Source organism: Macaca fascicularis, chromosome 5, assembly GCF_037993035.2.
Source record: "Macaca fascicularis isolate 582-1 chromosome 5, T2T-MFA8v1.1".
In the NCBI taxonomy this organism is placed as follows: Eukaryota; Metazoa; Chordata; class Mammalia; order Primates; family Cercopithecidae; genus Macaca; species Macaca fascicularis.
This window is the reverse complement of record NC_088379.1, coordinates 38,043,814-38,065,223: the sequence shown is the minus strand read 5'-3', so window position 1 is coordinate 38,065,223 and position 21,410 is coordinate 38,043,814. Positions and strand designations below refer to the sequence as shown.

Sequence of the window (21,410 nt, the reverse complement as noted above, 5' to 3'; positions counted from 1 at the left end):
ATAGTTATTCTTCTAGCTTGAAAAACCTACACTATAGAGAAAAAGAGTCCATGGACAGTGTCTCCTTTTCATTCTTCGACCTATACACCCTAGGAAGGTTAATTTTCCTAAAACACAGCTCTGTTTGGGTTATTTTCCCCCTCAAATTGACCCCCAGCTCTGCCTGTCTGCTTATTGTAGGATAAATCCATCTTCATCTCTAAAGCAAAATCGAACACCAACCAACCTGCTTGTTGTTACTCTGTTGATGTCCCTTACCCTCTGTCTAGACTATGTGTTGCCCATAGGACAAGAAGAATGCTAGCCTTAGAGAAGACTTGGAGGGAGGCCACCTAGTGGCTAAGATGACCTTCCTTGGGAAGCAGCACCTGGGTTAAGTCACCAGAAGGGCAGATTTAGGTCCCATCCGGACACCGGAAGACAGTCTGGCGAGCCACAGCGTTGGAGGGCCTTCTTTTAAGACTGAGCGTGAGTTCACTGTGAGAAATACACTGAGGTGACCAGGTCAGTGCACACACTGGCAGAGTTCTTTCCTGCAGGCCCTCATGGGACGAAATGGCATCGTCAGAAGGCTAATGGTTGGTATTTACTGCGTATTTACTGTGTCCCAAGCACTGTTCTAAGCACCTCCATGTACTTAGTCATTTGAACCTTAGAATAATTTAGTGAGATCAAAATAGTGATCTCTATTTTGCAGACTCCCATGTGGCAGTCATTCTGTTTGTAGTATTTGTTGGTTAGGGAAGTCTACCCTAGGAAGCAACTATTACTGTGAATCTAGTAACTCTTGAAAATGAATTTGCACTGAATTAAGCCAATAACATCCAATAGCATCTATATATATTCAGGGAAGGGTAGATAGGGATATAAATTATGTTATCTGCCAAACCTCAGACCATGGTTGTGGCACAGATAGACTTAGGGCCTCTTGCAACAGCCCCAAAGCTCTCCAAGGTACTCTTATCCCACAAGCTGGGAACCCTCAGTGTAGAAGCACATCTGGGTCAGCACGTGTCTTGGCCATTTCTTGTTTCTGGCTCTGTCCAGTGTCAGTGTCAATCTCTTCTTCTAAAAAGTATACCACTTCCTTTTTTTTTTTTTTTTTAGATGGAGTCTGGCTCTGTCACCCAGGCTGGAGTGCAGTGGCGCCATCTCGGCTCACTGCAGCCTCCATCTCACGAGTTCAAGCGATTCTCCTGCCTCAGGCTCCCAAGTAGCTGGGATTACAGGCGCATGTCACCATGTCTGGCTAATTTTTGTATTTTTAGTAGAGATGTGGTTTCACCATGTTGGCCAGGCTGGTCCCAAACTCCTGTCTCAAGTGATCCGCCCACCTCAGCCTTCCAAAGTGCTGGATTACAGGTGCGCATCACCACACCCGACTAATTTTTGTAGTTTTAGTAGAGACAGATTTCACCATGTTGGCCAGGCTGGTCTCAAACTCCTGACCTCAAGTGATCCACCCACCCTGGCCTGCCAAAGTGCTGAGATTACGGGTGTGAGCCACTGTGCCCGGCTCATCATTTCCTTTTGAGGCTTTTTTTCTTCCCAGGGGATGTAGTCTGGTAGACAGTGACCGAGATACCTGTACTCTCTAGTTCGTGGATGGAGGTAGTCCAAGCTAGGACAATTACATACTCTCTTCCTAGCACTTGGATTTTGACCAAAGGATCAAAGAAGCTGAAAATAATTCTATTTCATCCCAGCAGTTGTGCCCTGGCCTTACGAGAGCCTGCTTTTTACACTTGCTGATGGTCTTGAAATTCATCCCCAAGAAATATCCTGGTTCCTGCCTGTTTCGAAGCCTCTACCCTCTTATTGATTATATGAGCCCTGATGTCCTTTCCCCTCCCCCACAAAAAAAATTTGAATAGGTTAATGTACTAGTCAGTTATTGCTAGGATAATATTGCAGATAAATCTCAGTAGTTAAGCAACAAAATTGTATTTTTCTAACTCACAGTTCTGTTGTTCAACCAGGGTGGCTCTGCCTCAGACTTCAGGTCTGGTTTAAGTCTGTTGTCTATATTTCACATTCAAAGTCAGCAGCTACTCAGGGCATGCTCATCTCATGATTAATAGAAGAGACCAAAGAAAACCACACAAGCACATTTAAAATCTCGGGTTGGGGCCAGGCGCGGTGGCTCACGCCTGTAGTCCCAGCACTTTGGGAGGCCGAGGTGGGTGAATCACTTGAGGTCAGGAGTTCAAGACCAGCCTGGCCAACATGATGAAACCCCATCTCTACTAAAAATACAAAAATTAGCCAGGCGTAGTGGCACATGCCTGTAATCTCAGCTACTCTGGAGGCTGAGGCATGATAATTGCTTGAATCTGGGAGGCAGAGGTTGCAGTGAGCGGAGATCATATCACTGCACTCCAGCCTCCACAACAGAGTGAGACTCTGTCTCAAAAACAAAAAATTGGTTGGGCATCATGCATGTTGTCCTACGTTCTGTTGCCCAAAGCAAGTCACCCGGTGAGACTCAAACTCAATTGTGTGGCGATGCATGCTGCCCACCCTACGGGCAGGTGATGCAAAGTCACCATGTAAAGGCCATAGCTGTGTGATGATCCTGTGCGGAGACAGTGCAAAACTGGGACGGTAGCCTACCCTGGTGAACCAGAAAATAATAAAACATTAACAAAATGTATGTTAACATAGTCACATTTATTGGTCTTTTCCTTTATGGTTGGTGCTCTCCAATCTTGTTTAAGAAATGCTTCTCTGACCCAGGGTCACCAGGAAGATATTCAACTTTGTTTTGTTTTTCACACTGAAATATTTAGTCCAGGGTATGACTGAAGCTAGGATCCAATTTTGAGTTTTTGCTAATGGCTGATTAATTGCCCCGGTATTATTGTTTTTGAATAATTCACCCTATTTCCACTGACCTGTAATATCACCTTTGCCATCTATCCAGTTTCTATAAATGCAGGAAAGTCTCCCTGGACATTCCATTTCCATTTCATTGTTCTATTTGTCAATCTCTGTGCTGATCCCACGCTTCTCAATTATTTACTATTTAGCCTTCATTTAAAATCAAACTCGTCAAGTTCCACAACGTACACTAAATATACCAATCAATATTTTTTTTGAACTACTTTGAATTAAAGAGTAATATGAGGGGAAGAAAAGTGTTCAAGGTTATAAATTTTTCATAAAGAACATAGAATAGTTCTCTGTTTATTTCAGTATCTTTAAATACATTTGACAAAATTTTATAATTTTCTTTTTAAAGATCATGCACATCATCTGTTAGATTTATTCCTAGGCACCTTATTTTTATGCTATTACAAGTTATATAAACGTGATCTTTAACAAATCATATCTTTTCACTATCTGTGGCAGTGTTTAGAATACCATCAATTTTTGCATATTGATCTCAAAGTCATAGCAGAATATCATACTACCTTATCATTATAGCAGGCATCTATATAACTCTCACTATGTGTCAGGCACTGTTCTAGGCATTTTACATGAATGACATGCATTCAATCTCACAATGACCCAGTGAGGGAGATCTTATTATTATAACTCTTTATAGATGAGGAAACTGAAGTCCAAAGAAGTGCAGAGAATTTAAGTAGATTCCATCATAAGTAGCGAAGCAAGGATTCAAACTCATTCTCCAGCATCCAGGGCTATACTCGTGGTACTGCATTTACTTCTTCCTCTTGGTAAACTCTGTTATTAATTCTGATAATTCTGATAATATGCCTGTCTATTCTCAGGTTTTCCATGCAAACAACGATAATAAATACTTTAAAATCGCTAGCAAACACACACATGGTTAATGCCATAGTAAAGCATGTAGGATGTGTGTGTGCAGAGTGTGTATGTATGGGGTGTGTATGTGTGGGTTGTGTGGAGTGTGTGTGTGTGTGTAGAGAGGGTGTGGTGTATGGGGTGTGGGGGTGTGTATGCATGTAGTGTGTGTATGTGTGTGTGATTTGTATGTGTGAATGTGTGTGTATAGTGTGTGTGTATGTGGATATTTGGGAGTGTGTGTGGATGTGAATGTTTAGGGTCTGTGTGTGTGTTTGGGGTGTGTGTGGAGTGGGTGTGTATACGTGGTGTGTGTATATGTTTGGGGTGTGTGTGTAGATCTGTGTGTGTGAGTGTGTGTATGGAGTGTGTGTGTAGAATATGAGTGTGGACAGTGTGCATATATTTGGTGTGTGTGTATGTATATTTAGGTGTGTATGAAGTGTGTATGTGGAGTATGTGTGTGTGGAGTGTATGTTGGGATGTGTGTGTGTGGAGTGTGTGTGGAGAGTGTGTGTGTAAATGTGTGTGGAGTGTGTGTGCATGTGTGTATGTTTGGGGGTGTTGTGTAGTGTGTGTGTGTGTATGTTTAGGTGTGTGTAGTGTGTGTATAGTGTGTGGGGGTGTGTGTGGAGTGTGTGTGTATGTGTGTATTTGTGTGTGTGTGTGCGTGTGTGTGTATGTTTGGGTGTGTGTAGTGTGTGCATGGAATGTGTATAGAGTGTGTGTGGAGTGTGTGTGGGGAGTGTGTGTGCATGTGTGTGTTTGGGTGTGTGTGTATGTTTGGGGTGTGTGTGTGGTGTGTGTGTGTACGTTTGGGTGTGTGTGTAGGGTGTGTGTATAGTGTGTGGAGGATGTGTGTGCGTGTTGAGTGTGTATGTGTATGTTTCAGGAGGTTCGTGTGTGGAGTGTGTGTGTGGAGTGTGTGTGTATGTGTATGGGTGTATTGTGTGTGTGTATGGGGTATGTGTGTGGAGTGTGTGTGTATGGAGCGTGTATGGGGAGTGTGTGTGTAGAATGTGTGTGTGGAGTGTGTGCATGTGTATGTATGGGGTGCGTGTGGAGTATGTATGCATGGGTGTGTATGTTTGGGTGTGTGTGTACAGTGTGTGTATATGTTTGGGGGTCTGTGTGTGTGCAGTGTGTGTGTGTAGAGTGTGTATGTGTATGTTTATGGGTGTGTGCGGAGTGTGTGTGTATGTTTGGGGTGAGTGTAGAATGTGTATTTTTGGGGTATGTGTATAAAGTGTGTGTATAGAATGTGTGTGTAGAGCGTGCGTGTAGGTGTGTATAGAGTGTGAGTCTATATGTATGTTTGGAGTATGTAGTGTGTGTGCATGTGTGTGGGGGTGTTTGTAGAGCGTGTATGTGTATGTTTGCGATGTGTGTGGTGTGTATGTAGAGTGTGTATGTTTGGGTTTGTGTGTGTATATGGAGTGTATGTGTGGATTGTGTGCATGCGTGTATATTTGGGGTGTGTGTGTGGAGCGTGTGTGTGCACGCGTGTGTATGTTTGGGTGTGTGTAGTGTGTGTATAGTTTGTGCATGTGTGTGTATATTTGGATGTGTGTGTATGGGTGTGTGTATAGTGTGTGTTTAGTTTGTGCGTGTGTGTATATTTGGGGGTGTGTGTGTGGGGTGTGTGTGTATGTTTGGGTGTGTATCTGTTGTGTGCATGTGTGTGTATATTTGAAAGTGTGTGTGTGGAGTGTGTGTGTACGTGTATGTTTGGGTGTGTGTGGAGTGTGTGTGTGCGTGTGTGTGTATGTTTGGGGTGTGTGTGTGGAGTGTGTCTGTGTGTGTGTGTGGAGTGTGTGTGTACGTGTATGTTTGGGTGTGTGTGGAGTGTGTGTGTGCGTGTGTGTGTATGTTTGGGGTGTGTGTGTGGAGTGTGTCTGTGTGTGTGTGGAGTGTGTGTGTACGTGTATGTTTGGGTGTGTGTGGAGTGTGTGTGTGCGTGTGTGTGTATGTTTGGGGTGTGTGTGTGGAGTGTGTCTGTGTGTGTGTGGATGGGGAAGGTTATGAAGAGCACCATTCTCAAAGCGCATGGAATTCGCGAGCGCTGGGGATTGCTGGTCTACTTCCTAAGCAGCAAGGAATGTTATGCATTTCAGCTCTTGCCAAGTCAGTGCATCCTCAGAGAGGGCTTGCAGGCTTCAGGGGGGCCGGCATAAGGAGTGAGGCCTGGGCCAAGCCCAATAGAGAGTGTCAAATAACAGGCCTGCCTCTTCCCCACCCTCCACCCCCAGATTTGGGCTGAATCAAAGGGCCATTCAAGCCCCTCCCTTTCACAGGCCGAGGCCATCAGCGGGCCATCCCCTGAGGCTGAAACGCAGCAATCCCACGGGCTTCTGCTCCAAACAGGCTTGTATTTGAAACCACAATATACTTGGCTCTAGTTTTACACACATTACTTTCCTGGTGCTGGAAAAAAAAAAAAAAAAGGAATTACAAGAATGAAAGGGAGAGTTCTTGGGAGATAGGGAATTCTTTTTCCAGTCTAGTGAATGCGGTTAATAAGTGGAAAAAATAAAACTACTATCCATGAAGGGTCTTTGGAAGGGTTACCAGGACACGACAATTAAAAACAAATTAAAAGCCTGTATCATTCACTCAGCCTCAATCGCCTCCCACAGCCCTGGGGGAAATGAATCTGCTTCAGTGCATTGGCGGGGGAACCACCCCTCCTGAATGGTGTTGGGTGGGAGTAGGGATACCTGTGTATGTTTCTCTGAGGCGTCCCAAATGCTCCTTCATGAATTGAGGAATTGACTGGACAATCATTCCCCCAGACCTCACTACAAATTAGACTTTTGTTCACCTGTTTCAAATGAAAGTTTTTTAGTGCTTTGCATAGTGTGAAAAGCAACAACAACAACAAACCCCAGGGTTTGGGTCACCTTGGATGAGTCACTTGAATCTCAGTGGCCCTGAGTTTCCTCTCTGTAAAATGAAAGTGCAAACTACATCAGCGGTTTTCAAACAGTGCTCTCCTGAGTCCTCCCTGAAGCTGGAACAAGTAGGAGGAACAGAAATGGAAGAATTAACTGAGCAATTTAGCCTGTTTGCATCTGTCATCTTTGACCTCAGACCATTTTCAATACAATCTGGTTGAGCAGTTAATTCTAACAAACCTGGTTCTGGGATTTGCTAACTCTCTCAACAATTCCAGGTGACTCCCAAAGCAGGAGCCACAGTCTCTGCACAGGCTTGGCCCATATTGTCACGTTTTGGAGGGTGTGGAAGATTCCTGCCAACATAATAGCATCATGTCCTTCTTGAGGAGACTAAGGAAGACTTACAACAACCCACATGGGTGCAGAAGGTGGCCCTGTGGCCTGTGTTGAAGTGGGATCTCACAGATCCACATTGTATTTTCACAAATACACGTGAGATTTTCCATGAGATTCTGCAAGAATTTCCCTGTGAGACCTTTCTTGAGTCCCAAAGTTGGGTAATGATGAAACGGAAGAGTTCCCTGACCCCTCTCACAGGACGTGCGACAGGGGTGTGGCTTGTCTGTTCGATTGCTGACACCGCTCAAACCCCTTACAGGAAGGGAAGCATGCAGACAGGCAGGTGCAGGAGCCCAAGTGGGCACGTGTTACAATGTGTTCTTTTAGCCGTCTGAGAATGGGTTGAGTTTTAACAAGCAAGGGCAGAGGGCCAGTGTGACAGCATTCTGTATCCCAAGCTCTTGTCCAGCATCCTGGAAGAAATGGGTCACACATGGACTTGAAGGATAAATGTGGGGGTCTTATTGAATGGCGGAGGTGGCTCTCAGCAGGATGGATGGAGAACCTGAAGGGAGGTCCGAGTAGGAAGATGGTCTTCCCCTGGAGTTTGGCCATCCGACAGCTGAACGTCTCTCCAACTGCCCCCGGCTGAACTCTTGGTGTTGAGACATTCCTCCTCTTCTCTCTCTCTGCCGCACCATTTTGACATTCCTCCGCTTGTCTCCTTGTCTGCTCATCTGCTTCTGGAGCCTGGGGGTTTGGGTTTTATATGGGTACAGGATACGGGGGCGTGGCGGGCCAAAAGGCAACGTTTTGCACTCAAAAACAGAAATTAGGGCCACGGGTCTTCAAATTTGAGGGTGGGGCCTTTGCCAGGTAACCACCCTCTTCTACCCAGTATTTCCCTGACTCCTGTCCATATCAGTGAGGCTTCTCCTGTTTTCTCAAATGCTTCAGTTATTCACTAGTCTAGAACTTAAAATCATTAGTGTTGTTGCTTGCTAACCTACTCTATGGATCCTCTCTCTTGTCTTGAGGTCAGAAACCACAGCCTTTCACTGTGAATCCCCAGACCTGGCAATGCCCTTGCCCTACAGAGGTGACCATGTTTCCCAAAAATACAAACAGCAATATTTCCAGTTTCACGTGTTCTTCCACAAACTTTCCATCTCCCATCATAAGGCAGAATCTGTTTGTCTTCTCCAGAGACCCAGGATCTGGGAAGGGCTGACTCTGTGACTGTCTCAATAATTGGAATGCTACAGAATGCTTGACTTCCAAGGCTATGTTATAAAAAGCAATTAGGCTTCTGCCTGCAGCTCTCTCCCTAGGTATGTTCACCCTTGAAACCAGCCACTGGGTTATGAGGAAGCCTCAACTAGCTCATGTGGAGAGTAAAAGATGCCCCCAGCCAACAGCCAGCTCCACCCACCAGATAGATGAGTGAATGAATGAGCCTTCAGTTGATCCCATCCTCCAGTTCTCAAGTATTCCAGCTGAAGCCTCCGACATTGTAGAGCAGAGATGAGGTATCCTTGGTGTGCCATGGCAAAGTCTTAACCCGCAGAATCGAGTCTCTGAGCATAATAAATGGAGTACACCACTAAGCATTGGGGCTATTTGTTAAGAATCCATAATAACTGCAACAATAGTGGATGACAGACACTGAATGCATTAGTGAACGATTGGCCACGGGCTCTCTCAAATTCCTGAACCCACCTTGGGAATAGAAGAGATAAGAGCTCTCCTAGGATATCAGTGGAAGAGTATTGTGTTTTTTTAAAGTTTTAAGGCATAAATATTTATAAATATCCAATACTATAGTAGAAATGATTCTTTTAAAAAACAGCATCCTATTAAGCCGTGAAAAGACACGGAGGAAACTTAAATGTGTATTACTGAGTGAAAGAAGCCAATCTGAAAAGGCTCCACACTGTATGATTCCAACTATATGACATTCTGAAAAAAGCAAAACTATTGAGGCAGTGAAAATATCAGTGGTTGCCAGGGGCTAGACAGGGAGGAGAGGAAAAGTTGGTGCACAGGGGATTTTCAGGGCAGTGAAACTATTCGATATGACACTGTAATAGTGAATGTATGTTGTTATACACTTAAAACCTGTACTATTTGGGTGATGATGATGTGTCAATGTAGATTCATCAACTGCAACACATGTTCCACTCTGGTGGGGGATGTTGACAGTGGGACAGGCTGTGCGTGTGGCGGGTGGGGAGAGGGGAAATGTGGAAACTCCCTGTACTCTCTCATCAATTTTTTTTTCTACTCAATTTTGCTGTGAATCTAAAACTGCTTTAAAAAATAAAGTCCATTTTTAATAAATAAAAATAAATAAATAAATAAAATTTTTTAAAAAATAAAATAAATATAAAAAAAATAAAGTCCATTTTTAAGAGGGGTCATTTCAATATGGTCTTATTTGTCTAAGGGCCTGGTGCTCTTCTTTTTCTCTCCTCAAACTTCTCACAAATAAACAGATTGTGCAGTCATTGGCAGAATTTGTGGTGTTTGCATCACTACATTGGAGCTTGAGGGTAAAGTTTCATTATGTATACCAGGAGTTAATTTACCTCGGAACTTATTCTTTCTTTCCTTTTTTTCTTACATGGAATGTGTGTTATCTGGGAGCTAATTTATTTCTGACATAGTTTAAGGAGTCTCTGTTTTTGCCTTGAGTGACAGTGGAAAAACTGTCAGCCTGAAAACATGAATGGTTTAGGACAAGACGAAAACAAGGACTCCAGGGTAGTTTGAATAATGAGCTAAGCATTCATTATTCTTGGTTTTTCTCTCTCCAGCATTATTAATTAGCAACTGTTTTCCAAAAAGTATCAGTGGAATTATCAATCTTAAAACTGACCAAAGTAAATATTATGTTTAATTTTGTTTTAATTAAAACTAGATGTTATAATATTATTATATCCATTTGCTTATTTGATTTATTCTCAGAAAATATAGCAAATGACCACATAGTTCTCAGTGGGTGTTTGAATGAAAAGTGATTGTTCAGAGCTTTCATAGTTTTTAAAACATTTGTAGGGATGATTCTTCATGTTTTTGATTTAGGCTGAGTCTTTAATCTGATTTATGTGCACACACTTGCTAAGCATCTCGGAAGAAGAGTGGTGGTCAAGTTGTGCCACAGAACTCCTCCAGCTTCCATGGGGGGAGATTGATGGCAGTTTGGTTGAACTGGGAACCTGCAGGCCAGGGAAAGTCATCACCAGAAGCATAGGCTGACTAGAGGAATATTCAAGACCTCCTTTCTGTGAGTTTTTCACATAGAAATGATTACAACAGGCATAGATTTTTGTTAATTAAAAATGGTTTATTGTGAATATATATTGATTGATTGTATTAGTTCATTCTCACACTGCTATAAAGAACTGAGACTGGGTAATTTATGAAGAAAAGAGGTTTAATTGACTCACAGTTCCACAGGCTGTGCAGGATGCATGGCTGGGGAGGCCTCAGGAAACTTACAATCATGGCAGAAGGACAAAGGGGAAGCAAGCATGTCTTCACATGGTGGCAGGAGAGAGAGAGAGAGAAGGGGAAGGTGCCGCACACTTTTAAACAACCAGATTTTGTGAGAATTCTATCATAAGACAGCACTAGGGGAATGATGCTAAACCACTAGAAACCACCCCATGATCCAATCACTTCCCACCACGCCCCACCTCCAACACTAGGGATTACAACTCAATGTGAGATTTGGGTGGGGACACAAAGCCAAACCATATCGTTCCACCCCTGCTGCTTCCCACATCTCATGTACTTCTCACATTTTAAAACACAATCATGCCTTCCCAATGGTCCCCCAAAGTCTTAACTCATTCCAGCATTAACTCAAAAATCCAAGTCCAAAGTCTCATCTGACACAAAGCACGTCACTTCTGCCTATCAGCCTGTAAAATAAAAAACAAGTTAGTTACTTCCAAGGTACAATGAGGGTACAAACATTGAGTAAATGCTCCCATTCCAAAAGGGAGAAATTGGGCAAAACAAGTCTGAAACCTAGCAGACAGTCATTAAATCTTAAAGGTCCAAAAATAGTTACCTTTGACTCCATGTCTCACATCCAGGGCATGCTGATGTAAGAGGTGGGCTCTCAAGGCCTTGGGCAGCTCTGCCCCTGTGGCTCTGAAGGGTACTGCCCTTGTGGCTGTGTTCACAGGTTGGCATTGAGTGCCTGGAGTTTTTCTGGGCACACGGTGCAAGCTGTTGGTGGATTTACCATTCTGGAGTCTGGAGGACGGTGGCCCTCTTCTCACAGCTCCACAAGGCAGTGCTCCAGTGGGGACTCTGTGTGGGGGCTCCGATTCCACATTTCCCCTCCACATTGCCCTAGTAGAGGTTCCCCATGAGGGCTCTACCCCTGCAGAAGACTTCTGCCTGGAAATCCAGGCATTTTCATACATCTTCTGAAATCTAGGTGGAGGTTCCCAAGCCTCAACTGTTGCACTCTGCACACCTACAGGCTTAACATCATGTGGAAGCTGCCAACGCTTCTTATGGCTTTTGCCCTCTTAAGCAGAGGCCTGAAGCGTATCTGAGGCCCTTTACGCCAAGGCCAGAGCTGGAGCAGCTGTGATGCAGGGCGCCATGTCCCGGGGCTGCACAGAACAGAGTGGGCGACCCTAGGCCTGGCCCACAAAACCATTTTTCCCTCCTAGTCCTCCAGCCCTCTGTCTCTGAAATGCCTTGGAGGCATTTTTCACATTGTCTTGGCTATTAACATTTAGCTTATCTTTACTGCAGCAGATTTGAATTCCTCCCCAGAAAACGGTTTTTTTTTTTTTTTTTTTTTTTTTTTTTTTTTTTTTTACTATATGGCCAGGCTGCAAATTTTCCAAACTTTCATGCTCTGCTGCTGCTTAGGAATTTCTTCTGCCACATACCCTAAATCCTCTCTCTCAAGTTCAAAATTCAACAGATTCCCTAGAGCAGGGGCACAATGCCACTAGTTTTTTTGCTAAAGCGTAGCAAGAATGACCTTTACTGCAGTTTCCAGTAAGTTCCTCATCTCCATCTGAGACCCCATCAGCCTGGCCATCTCTGTCCATATCACTATCAGCATTTTGGTCAAAACCATTCAACAAGTCTCTAGGAAGTTTCAAACTTTCCCTCATCTTCCTGTCTTCTTCCAAAGCTTCCAAACTGTTCCAACCTCTGCCCATTACCCAGTTCCAAAGTCACTTCTACATTTTTAGGTATCTTTATAGTAATGCCCCATTTCTCTGATACCAATTTTCTCTATTAGTCTGTTCTCACACTGCTATAAAGAACTACCTGAGACTGGGTAATTTATGAAAAGAAGAGGTTTAATTGACTCACAGTTCCACAGGCTGTAGAGGAGACATTGCTGGGGAGGCTTAGGAAGCTTACAATCATGGCAGAGGGGCTAAGGTAAGCAAGCACATCTTCAAATGGTGGCAGGAGAGAGAAAGAGAGAGAGAGAATGGGAAGGTGCCACACACTTTTAAACAACCAGATCTTGTGAGAACTCTATTGTGAGAAATCACTAGGGAGATGGTGCTAAGCCATTAGAGACCATCCCCCCATAATCCAGTCACCTCCTACCAATCTCCAACACTAGGGATTACAATTCAGCATGAGATTTGGGTGGTGCCCCAGAGCCAAACCATTATCACTGACTGATTAATACATTATTGAATTGATGTCTTTTAATTGATTTTTTAGTTTTATCAAAGTTTTATATGTATAAAGTTTAACAAGTCAGTGGTTTCAGGCCAAGTATAGTGGCTCAGCCTGTAATCCCAGCACTTTGGGAGGCTGAGGCGGATGGATCACCTGAGGTCAGGAGTTTGAGACCAGCCTGGACAACATAGTGAAACCCTGTCTCTCTTAAAAATACAAAACTTAGCCAGGCATGGTGGCGTGCACCTGTAGTCCCAGCTACTTGGGAGGCTGAGGCAAGAGAATGACTTGAACCTGATAGGCAGAGGTTGCAGTGAGCCAAGATCATGACACTGCACTCTGGCCTGGGCAACAGAGTGAGACTTTGTCTCAAAACAAAACAAAACAAAACAAAAATGGTTTCATAAGGTTTCGTCTTATTTTTTTTTCCTCACTGTGTAACTCAGGCTGGAGTGCAGTGGTGCGATCATGGTTCACTGCAGCCTCTACCGCCCAGGCTCAAGTGATCCTACCACCTCAGTCTCCCAAGTAGCTAGGACTATAGGAACACACCACCATGCTGGCTAATTTTTGTATTTTTTGTAGAGATGAGATTATATTGCCCAGGCTGGTCTTGAACTCTTAGGCTCAAGCAATCCATTCACTTCAGCTTCCCAAAGTGCTGGGATTGCAGGTGAAAGCCACTGTGCCTAAGCAAGGTTTCTATTGAAAACCAGCAGACCTCTACGTGCCCTTTTCCATCCAATTTCCTCTCCATGGAGGCAATTACTTTTTTTTCTTACAGCTGTTGCTTCTGGAGTTTGCCCCCATATTTCTAAATTATATGCGTATATCACTATTTTTCATATTCTCATCCATTAAATGAGTTTTAAAACTTCATAAGTTTCGTGTGAGCATTAAAAGGAATTAATTCAGGCTGGGCGCGGTGGCTCACGCCTGAAATCCCTGCACTTTGGGAGGCCGAGGTGGGTGGATCACCTGAGGTCAGGAGTTTGAGACCAGCCTGGCCAACATGGTGAATCCCTGTCTCTACTAAAAATACAAAAACTAACTGGGCGTAGTGGCATGTACCTGTAATCTCAGCTACTTGAGACGCTGAGGCAGAGAATTGCTTGAACCTGGGAGGCGGAAGTTGCAGTGAACCAAGATTGCACCACTTCACTCCAGTCTGGGTGACAGAGTGAGACTCTGTCTTAAATAAATAAATAAAACCAAAGGAATTAATGCATTAAAAATAAGCACTTTTAACAGTGCCTGGCACTATTGTTGTTATATTGACTTTTCGGTTTTTGTTATTATCTCCTCTATTATAGAATAATTATGATTCAGTTCTGTTACACCATTTACACATCTTTCCCTGAACATCTCCTCCTGCCATCTGACAATATATCTCTATCATAAATTTTTAAGATAATATTTAATGTTTATATAACTATGATTTTAAAAATATCTGCAGCTGAGCCATATTTTATTTTCTTTTTCAATTATTTGTTTTCACTGGAGTTTATCATCTCATTTTTTTCTTATTTGCTTAGTTTTCTATGTACAACAATCCCCCTTATCCACGGTTTCACTTTCTGTGGTTTCAGTTACTACATGTTCAACCCCAAAAATATTAAGTGGAACATTTAAGAAATAAAAAGTTTAGGCCGGATGCGGTGGCTCACGTACCCGTGAGATCCCAACACTTTGGGAGGCTGAGGCGGGCAGATCACCTGAGGTCAGGAGTTGGAGACCAGCCTGATCAACTTGGTGAAACCCCGTCTCAACTAAAAATAGAAAAATTAGCTGGGCCTGGTGGCACATCCCTGTAGTCCCAGGAGGCTGAGACAGGAGAATAGCTCGAACCCAGGAGGCAGAGGTTGCAGTGAGTCAAGATCCCACCACTGCACTCCAGCCTGAGTGACACAGCAAGACTCTGTCTCAAAAAAAAAAAAAAAAGAAAAGAAAAATTATCCACGAGGTCTGTGCTATCTGCCCGCTGGTTGCTTAGTAGCCATCTTGGTTATCAGATCAACTGTTGCAGTATTGCAGTGCTTGTGTTCAAGTAACCCTTATTTTACTTAATAATGGCCCCAAGAGTACTGTGCCTAATTAAATTGTATCATAGGTCTGTACATACAGGAAAAAATACAGTATATATAGGGTTCAGACTATCTGTGGTTTCAGGTATCCACTGGGGGTCTTGGAACATATCCCCACAGATAGGAGGAGACTCCTTACCTCTACTGAAATCATCCCAAACCCTGCATCAGAAATGGAAATCTCCTCTCTGTATGTTCTGCCAGCGTAAACCTTTTTTTGGAAGATATCCTTCCTGGAGCTCTCTCTCCTCCTGCTGCAGTCTGGACTGGCTGCTCTCAAAATCTGCCACCCAGCTGTCACCCTGGGATTTCCTTTTCTTAACCTCAAAATTCCTTTCAGTTCTCCTCTGTATTGGAGCCTCTTTTCTTTTTTTTTCGGTCCCATGACATCCTGTTTCTCATTTTACACTTTCATTTTGGGTGAACACATCCTCCTGAAGCTTCCAGATCATGACTATCTATACAATTCTTTCAACCTCATACATGATTGATATTGGTTTAGAATTCTAATTTGAAATTAGAATTCTAAATTGAAAATCTTTTTTCCTTAGAAATTTAAAGATGCTGCTCTTCTAGCTTCCAGTGCAGCTGTTGGGAAGTCTGATATTTTACCTTTTTAATGAGGCATACTATTTCCTTTCTGAATGCATTTAGAATCTTCTTTTAGTCCTTGGAATTGCAACGTTTTATGATGATGTTTCTTGGTGTGGTACTTCTAAACCCCTTATGTAGGAGACCTTGTGATGCCTCTGAATATGAAAACTCATGTCCTTCAGCTCTGAAGAATTTCTTTTTTTTTTTTTTTTCTTTTCTTTTTTTTTTTTTTTTTTGAGACAGAGCCTCGCTCAGTCACCCAGGCTGGAGTGCAGTGGTGCGATTTCATCTCACCATGTTGGCAAGGCTGGTCTCAAACTCCTGACTTCAGGCGATCCGCCCACCTCGGCTTCCCAAAGTGTGGGATTACAGGCATGAGCCACCACGTCTGGCCTGAAGAATTTTCTTGAATTATTTTTTGAATAGTTTTAACCTTTCTATTTTCTCTGTTCTCTCTTTCTGGAACTCCCAATTTATTTGAATATTATAGTTCTTCATCAGGTCTTTAATTTTTCCTATATTTTCCATCTCCAAAATATTTTTTTACTTTCCCAAACTCTGAAAGAGTTTGTATAAAATTGGTATTATTTCTTATGGGTTTTTTTTTTTGTATGTTTTCCATCTCTGAAATTTTTTTTACTTTCCCAAACTTTATCTTCTGATATTTCTAATTCATGTAACTTTCTAATTTCCTTCTTTTTTTCTCTGAACATATCAATTACAGCTTTTTGAAATTTTCTACTTTATTATTATGATTATTTCTGCTTCTACTGAGCTCTTATAAAAATCTTATTTGTTTTTATCTCAGTTTTCCTATTAGAAAATTTATCAGATATCTGGTCATCCTTGACTCTTTTCTCATATTTAAAAGTGAAGCACTAAAAAGCTGGTTGTAAGTTGTGTAGTGTGTGTGTACATGCATGTGTATATGTGTGTGCATATGTGTGTGTGTGTGCATGCACATACATGGTGGTGTTGAGGGCTGGAGGGAGCTTGCCAGTGTGTGAACTTTTCTGTAGAGTGATCTTGCTGGGCTGTTTCATTGGGAAACTCCTATCTTGTAGTTTCTTTGGGTCTTTTCTCTTAATCTAGACAGTTTCCTGAAACCCTTTCTGATTTGGGAATTATAAACCTGACTGCCAGCATTCTGAGACTGGAGTGGAGGGAAGGGGATGAGGGCCCACAGGATGTAGAACTCCAGTTGATCCCCAGTTTTCTGTACAGTGACCTGCCCTGATGTCACTGAGGCTGGAGTCTCTCTGGCTAACCCTCTTTGGAGGGTCAACTCTGGACTTCTGAGACTGGAGATAGCGGTTGGCAGATCTGGGGGCATCTATGCACCTCTGTATAGGCTTGTAAGCAGTCTTCTGTTCTCAGCCTCAATTGCATCCTGGGGCCACCAACTCCTGAGTCTTTCTGAGGTTCTTTGTCTCAAATCATCCCACTTCAGGCTGCCCCCAGTTGGTTCCAGCTTCCTTTGGTCAGCTAAGTTGGTAGTCACTTGTCCCATATGCTCTCCAACTTCCAAAATATTTCTTTTTCTTTTCTACTTTCTTTTTCTCTTTGTCCTTGTGAGTTAAAATCTTTTTTTTTTTTTTAAGCCACTCTCTGTTATTTTGGTGGGACTGGTGAAGCTGGGGCAAAACTGTAAATGATGTTTTTATTTTTTATTTATTTTTATTTATTATTATTATTATTATTTTTCAGTCAGAGTCTTGCTCTGTCACCCAGGCTAGAGTGTAGTGGTGCCATCTTGGCTCAATGCAGCCTCCACCTACAGATTCAAGCAATTCTTGTGCTTCAGCCTCCTGAGTAGCTGGGATTACAGGCGTGCACCAGTATGCCTGGCTAATTTTTGTATTTTTAGTGGAGACAGGGTTTCACTGTGTTGTCCAGGCTGGTCTCGAACTCCTGACCTCAAGTGATCTGCCCATCTCAGCCTCCCAAAGTGCTGGAATTACAGGTGTGAGCCACTGCACCTGGCCTGATGTTTTTAATTTACAAAATTTAATGGATCTTTTTAGTGATGGAATTCAAATAATGTAATGATGAAATATAAACTGAGCTGCATTAATTTAATTTTAATTAGACCCAGGTGACAGAGCACACACATGTAGTCCCAGCTATTCAGGAGGCTGAAGCAGGAGGGTTGCTGGAGCCCAGGAATTCAAGGCTGCAATGTGCTTGATCACTGCTGTGAATATCTACTGCACTCAAGCCTGGGCAGCATAGCTAGATCCTGTTTCTAAGATAAATAAATAAGTCTAGCTGGACACAGTCTCAACTTTACATTTTTCTTGGGATGCAAAATTTGGTTGTTGTTATAGGATTGTACATTTCCATAAGTGTTCTATTTGTGTTAAGTATTTAGATTAGAAAAAAAGAAAAGCTAAAAATCAATAAACCTGAAGAAATTAGAAGACAAACAGAAAATTTTACTTAAAGAAGGTATAATAGAAGGAAGGAAATTACAAAGATTTTTTAAAAAAAGCCACATGAACCAGAAAACACTGTACAATTCAGCAAAGTGAAAAGTAAAGCCTTGATGAGGATGATCATGAACAAAGTAGAGAAGGCTTACATCACCAGTACTGGAAATGGAAAAGGAAACATCTCACCTTTGATGCTAAATAGATCACAAAGTGGCATTATAAGTAATAATAAAGCCAAACTTTTTAGATAAATCAGACAAATTCTTAGAAAAATAACTGGCCAAAGTGGACATGAGAATTCTGATTTGTCCAATAAATACATTTTAAAATAGAATCTGTAGTTTAATCCTTCCTACAAATGAAACTCTATGCCTAAATGGCTTCACTAGAGAATTTGATAAAGACTTTAAGTAAGAAATAGTACCAATTGTAGGCCTGGTATGGTGGCTCATGGCTATAATCCCAGCCCTTTGGAAGGCTGGTTTGGCTGTGTATCCACCCAAATCTCATTTTGAATTCCCACATGTTGTGGGAGGTACCCAGTGGGAGGTAATTGAATCATGGGGACAAGTCTTTCCCATGATGTTCTCGTGATGATGAATAAGTCTCATGAAATTTGATGGTTTTAAAAAGAGGAGTTCCCCTGCACACAATCTCTCTCTTTGCCTGCTGCCATCCGTGTAAGACATGACCTGCTCCTCCTTGCCTTCTGCCATGATTGTGAGGCTTCTCCCAGCCTCGTGGAAATGTAAGTCTAATTAAATCTCTTTCTTTTGTAAATTGCCCAGTCTTGGGTATATCTTTATCAGCACTGTGAAAACAGGCTAATACAGAGGCTGAGGAGGGCAGATTGCCTGAGGCCAGGAATTTGAGACCAGCCTAGACAACATGGTGAAACCTCATCTCTACAAAAATACAAAAATTAGCTGGATGTGGTGGTGCATTACTGCAGTCCCAGCTACTCAGGAGGATGAGGTGGAAGGATCACTTGAGCCCAGGAAGTGGAGGTCACAGCAAGCCAAGATCTTGCCACTGCACTCCAGCCTAGGTGACACAGCGAGACCTTATCGAAAAAAAAAAAAAAAGATGAAAGAAAGAAGGAAAGGAAGAAAGGAAGAGAGAAAGAAGAAAGAAAAAGAAAGAAGAAAGAAAGAAAGAAAGAAAGAAAATGTCCTAAATAAAACATTAGTAACCAGAATTCAGCCGTGTATAAAAAGTATAAAACATTGTGACCAAGTTTATTTATTCAAGGAGTTTGTTGTGGAAATTCAAGATTGACTTGCAAAAATCAACATAATTTATCATCTCAGCAGAGACAGGCAGAATTTGTGGCAAGGTGACTATTTAAGATGCCCCGCTGTCAAGCAGAGTTTGGAGTTTGGGGTAGCTTGGTAGTTTTATCCATAACTTACTAATCAAACCAGAAGTAAAGAAATTCTGTCCAAAATCTTGTTACAATCCAGCACATTGGATGTGGGTGGAGACATGAGAAGCCAGACAGTATCGAGACCCAGACCTAAACCCGGACACTAAGGAGCAAAGGACAGGGAGACAGACCATAACACCCAGCAAGTGATGCCTGCCATGGGAAACACATTCCCCTCTCCGCAGATTAGCACGATGGCTTCCTGAAGAGAATATGTGTTCTGGTTTTCAAACTGTGACACCACTCCCCAAGAATTATCCCATGCTGCATAATTTATGTCTGGTCCAACTTCCTTTTGATAACATCTCAGCTGGGTTTGGCCTACTTCCATGAGTCAAAGGTATGGGTCATCTCTGACCCATTGACCCAAATAGGTGAGTGCAGTAGGGGCTTACAGGAGAGCACCGAGAGCTGACCGGTCCTTTCTCCCCTCAACTATGCCAGTCATTTCCAGGAGAGATCATTCCAGCCTGCACAACAGAGTGAGACCCTGTAGTGGAAACCATGATGCTTTTTTTTTTTTTTTTTTTTTTCCAGCATAGATCTTGCTCTAAAGAGCAAGGTCTGCTTCTGGAGACAGGCAAACATTTCTGGGTTCAATATCTCTGTTAAAAACTCACCTGAGTCACTTTGGTCAGACACAGCTCTTGGTTTCTTCTATAGTCTCAGAAGAGATTTGAAGTGACTCCCTTCCTCACAATTATGCTTCCAGGTTATAGTTCTGCCTCATTCATTTATTTAGTTGCTTGTTTATTTAGCAAACATTTATTAGCAAGCAAGTCCAGAGCCATTTCTGCAACTGGTTCTTTAACGCTAAAAGAAGCCCCAACTCTCTGTCACTTTAGGTGCTTCATCTACCACATTGCGTGACAGGGTGATCCAAAGCAGACATGCTGAACCTCTAGAGACAGGATTCTGTTACCTTGACGGCTGGCATTGGATGGAGAGTGATCTGCGACCCTCTGAGTCATGGCTTTACATGGAACCAGTTAGGGCTTTAGCCCAGAGCTAGAGTGCAACAGTGAAGACTACGGGAGTCAAAGGTCATCATATTCTATTTGTACAATTGTGCGAGTATCTGTAAAATACTTTAGCCAAGCCACATATTTTAAATACCTTTAATGCCCAAATTACAGCCTATTTCTAAAATCCATCATGCTATTTGACAAGTCATTAGGATCAGAAATAAAAACCTGTGTCTGACATTCCTTGTGCTGATTGGCAACACAGTAGCTCTTTGCCAAGATACAAATAACTGAAGCATGTATAGCAGCTGCTGCTTGGGCACAGACTTCCTGGGTCGATTGCCCCATGACCACCTGGGTTAGAATTCTTGCTTAGAATTGACCACCTGGATCACCGTGATAGAGCGAGACTCCGTCTCAAAAAAAAAAAAAAAAACAAGGATAGACTACCTGGGCATGGCGCAGTGGCGTTTGCCTGTAATCCCAGCTACTTGGGAGGATGAGGCAGGAGGATCACTTGTGCCCAGGAGCTCCAGGGCAGTCTGGGCAACATAGTGAGACCCTGTCTCTAAATATGAAAAATAAAAAAAAGAATTGATCACCTGGGTTGTGGCTTAATGAAAGTAATACATATGATATCCCACAGTATATATGGAAATATTTAAAAGTAAATTGGAGATATTAGAACAATCATCTCTGCCACATCCCAATTAATAATCTGGACAAGTTAGTCAACATTCCTGTGCTTTCAATTATTCATTTGTTCATGCACATAGATTTTTAGGTCAATAAAATAATGTACATAAAGTACTTAGAATCATGTCTGATACACACACACAAAAGACACCCAATAAGTGGTAGCTCCTATTACTAACTGTATAGTGCACACCACCATACATCTTCTACTTGCCTCTCGGAAAGCCTTGGCTCTTGTCCAGGTTTGGTCAACATGGAAAGAGAAAACTGAGGTCCACCCAGATATGCTACATGCTAGTGCATGCTAAGTTGTCACAGTACAAAGGCAGGCCCTAGGCTTACAAACTGGAAAAATTCATTTTCCTCAGTGTCCCCAGAGGTTACGCATGATAAGCTCCTTAGAGACTGATGTATATAAATCAAACTTTCTATTTATAAATTATCATGAGCAATTTAGTTAGCAAATGCATTGGGTATTTTAGTTCTTAGAAGTAAATGATAATATCTTTAGGATGAGTTTATTTTATACA

At 42.5% G+C, this 21,410-nt stretch overlaps 1 long non-coding RNA gene across 1 annotated transcript; it reads right to left on the bottom strand.

Moving 5' to 3' along the window:
* Nucleotides 1–10,444: 10,444 nt before the first annotated feature.
* On the bottom strand, nucleotides 10,445–15,052 carry LOC135970901 (uncharacterized). The gene is made up of 4 exons (XR_010586791.1): nucleotides 14,907–15,052; nucleotides 12,360–12,445; nucleotides 11,083–11,369; nucleotides 10,445–10,930 (listed from the first exon to the last, which is right to left on the bottom strand). It is a non-coding gene; the product is annotated as an uncharacterized lncRNA (long non-coding RNA).
* Nucleotides 15,053–21,410: the final 6,358 nt, after the last annotated feature.